The sequence below is a fragment of the Carlito syrichta genome, unplaced genomic scaffold (assembly GCF_000164805.1).
Source record: "Carlito syrichta isolate Samal-C Ts95f unplaced genomic scaffold, Tarsius_syrichta-2.0.1 Scaffold306628, whole genome shotgun sequence".
NCBI lineage: Eukaryota > Metazoa > Chordata > Mammalia > Primates > Tarsiidae > Carlito > Carlito syrichta.
Genome location: NW_007250724.1, coordinates 540,991 through 544,392, shown reverse-complemented (window position 1 = coordinate 544,392; position 3,402 = coordinate 540,991).

Sequence of the window (3,402 nt, the reverse complement as noted above, 5' to 3'; positions counted from 1 at the left end):
GCCGGAGCCCAGCAGGTCGAGGCTGCGGTGGCCGGGAGTGGCCACTGCACTCCAGTCTGGGCGACAGTGAGACTCCAACTCATAAAAATAAAAATAAAATTAAAAAATCGGTGTGGCAATAGGCTGCCTGCTCAGATTCCAAAGCCCCTGACAAGCAGCCACAGGCTTGGTGGGTGTTGCTCATCCTGTACACATGCCCTGGACCTCTTTTTTGCCTGTTTTCTGTTTCTGTTCCTCCCTTGCTCCTTGAGCTGGTAAGGACACCAAACCACTGCCTCTGGGGCCTGGGTGATGCCAAGCCAGCTGTCTGTGACTTACTGGTGTTCTAAATGCCTCTGTTGGCTCCCTGACCCCTGTAGGGGTCTCAGCTTCACTACACATAGTTCAGCATAAATTCTGGGCAGGGATTGGGGCCAGGGGTATCATCATTAGATAAGTGTGGGTACTTAGAACGACAGGCACCTAAGAAGGGTTTACATCTTTAGCGGTCAGGGTGGGTTGACAGACAAATAGGGAAGGTATTTCTTTTTTTTTTTGAGTTGGAGTCTCACTCTGTCGCCTAGACTGATTTATTTTGATTTATTGTAGAGATGAGGTTTCGCCTGCCCAGGCGGGTCTCGAACCCGCGAGCTCAGGCAATCCACTCACCTCAGCCTCCCAAAGGCGCGGGATTACAGGCTGAGCCACCGAGCCCGGCTAGGGAAGGTATTTCTAGTGGAGGAACCAGCATGTGCAAAGGGGAGAACTTGGTAAAGAACCTGGTATAACTGGTTTGCAATGAAGCTAGAAGAGTCTACAAGGCTTGGGGCTCTCAAACTCCAGGTAAAAAGTCTGGCAGTGAAGAGCTGTTGATGTTTTAAGGCTATAGTGTGATGTGGTCATACTGCAGTTAGAGAAACACCCCCTGCCACTAAGGTGATCTTGGGGTTGGAGAGAGATGCTGGGCTTAGTTCTCTGGAACAGTATTCAGGGGAGACTAAGAGCCCCAAAAGGCCAAAGTGGCCAGCAATCCTTCAAGGTGATAGACACCAGGGTAGTTGGGCAGATCCTAAGCCAGCTATGGACCAAGCCTGGTGAAGTTACCTTGGGGGAGCACTTGTAGTTGGTACTGCAGAGCCCTATTAGCTGGCCTCCCCCACACACCTTGCCTGTCCCCTTCTACAGAGCCGGTAGTTGGGGAGAGATGAAAGGGTGTTCTGTAGACCCTTGCTGTTGAGGACCAAGGCTGCTGGAAGGGGGACTTTAGTCTCGGGGTAACCATCAGTATGGCCATAAGATGGCAGCAGAGGGCCAACTTATAGTCGTGTACCCCGCCCACCCCTCCCAAAATGGGTAGGCAGGGCGATCTAGGAGTCTCCTCCCAACTCCCAGAAATTTCTCTTGAGTGTTCGAAGGCGGGGGTCACGAGAAACAAATTCTGCACCTGACGGAGAACATTTCATTTCTAGTTTGCCCTGCATGACTATCTTTAGAAGTGTTAACCAGGGGAAGGCAAGAACCATGCCATAGTTTTCCCTTGTGTTTATTCATTTCCGGGCCAATTCTGGCTCCAGATGGGAGCACCTTTTAAGTTGCCTCAGGACACAGTATCCTCCCGCACTGGGTGTGGCTGCCCCATGTTCCATTTCCTCTCAGTCATCAGGTGCTCATGGAGCTCCAGCCTGGAAAGAGGGGAAGTCCTGCACAGGGGTTGGAGGAAGAGGGGAGTGTACAGAGTGAACTGTGCTGGGGTGGATGTAGTATAGGGTCTGTGGGACCCAGGAGAGGGGCCTGGCACAGTCTGGGGTATGAAGGCTTCCTGGAGGAGGTGCCATGTAGGTAGAGAGAGGAGAAAGGGAAAGGGTACTCCTGTAAGGAGGAACAGCACTAACAAAGGTCAGATTAGGAAAGGGATGCAGGAATAGAATTATGGAATGGGTGGGGGAGTGGAGGAGACAAAGTTCCAGGGGCCAGGCTAAATACTGTTGGGCTGAGGGCTTCTCTCTCCCCCAGCCCACTTATCTTCTGCAAGCTTGGGCCCATAATTCACAACCCAGGGCAACCCTGTGAACCTTCCAAGGTCCAGGACAACCTGGCTGAGAGGATTGTCAGGCTAAGATTGTCCCACAGGGCCCTCCTCCAGTGTTGGGGGGGACTAGTTGCCAAGGGGCAGCTGCTGAGTCTAGTTAGGAACTAGGCTCCACCTACCCATACACAGACTGGATGGAGGATGATGGGTGACCACCTACTCAGGTTACATTCTCATGGTAGATAGTGAGGTCCAGCAAGGCTTCAGATAGGTTGGAGCCAAAGCCTATGATTCCCCATATCAGGGGGAAACTGGGGCAGAGCCAGCAAGGAAGTTGGGGGTCCTTCCCCAGGCCAGGATTGTGGGTTTTATCCCCATCATATAGCTTCCACATACTGAGGCTGCAGAGGAGGCGCCATGGGTCTGTGGGACCCAGGAGAGGGGCCTGGCACAGAAGCCTTACAGGAGTACCCTTTCCCTTTCTCCTCTCTCCACCTACATAGGCACCTCCTCCAGGAAGCCTTCATACCCCAGGGTTGGGCCTCCACGTAAGCTGCCCCTTCTGACGTCCAGCCAGCAAGGCCAGGTCTATCCTAAAACCTTTATGACCCTGGGTGGGCAGAGTACAACACACTTTTCTCTGACACCATCTTGTCACTGACAACTCAGGATAGGTGCATGGAAGAATGGTCCCTGCCCACAAAGGATGGCGCCCCATACCATCTTATGTTGGATTCCCCACATCTTCTCTGTGGTATTCCATACATTCCTGGTCTCTGTTCCCCACAAAGCGGGCCTTCCAGGCCCCTCTGGGCACCAGTGTTTTGAGAGTGTTGCTGTAAGTATATACTAGCTCCACCGGAAGAAAAAAGCCAGGTGGGCCAGGTGTGGTGGCTCAAGCCTGTAATCCCAGCACTCTGGGAAGCCGAGGGGAGAGGATTGCCTAAGCTCAGGGGTTCGAGACCAGCCTGGGCAACTTGGTGAGACCCCGTTTCTACAATAAGTTAAAAAATAAGCTGGTCGTGACAGCACGCGCCTGTAGTTCCAGCTACTTGGAAGGCTGAGGTGGAAGGGTCTCCTGAGTCCAGCAGGTGGAGGATGCGGTGGCCGTGAGCGTGCCATTACACTCCAGCCTGGGCGACAGAGTGAGACTCCAACTGGAAAAAAAAAAGAGCCAAGTGTCCTGCCCCCTACCCACCTCGACCCAGTTGGTTGTGTGGGAGACAGGAGGGGATGGCTCAAACATGCTTACTCTCTCCAGTCCACTCTGCACACCCACCCACAACCACTGAAAAAAAGGCGCCAAGGGAAGGTGTAGGAGCCAGGCTTCCAAGGGCCGGAAGAATCAGAAGAATGGGATGGGCTGAGGGCCTGGGCTCCGGCAGGCCTTGCAC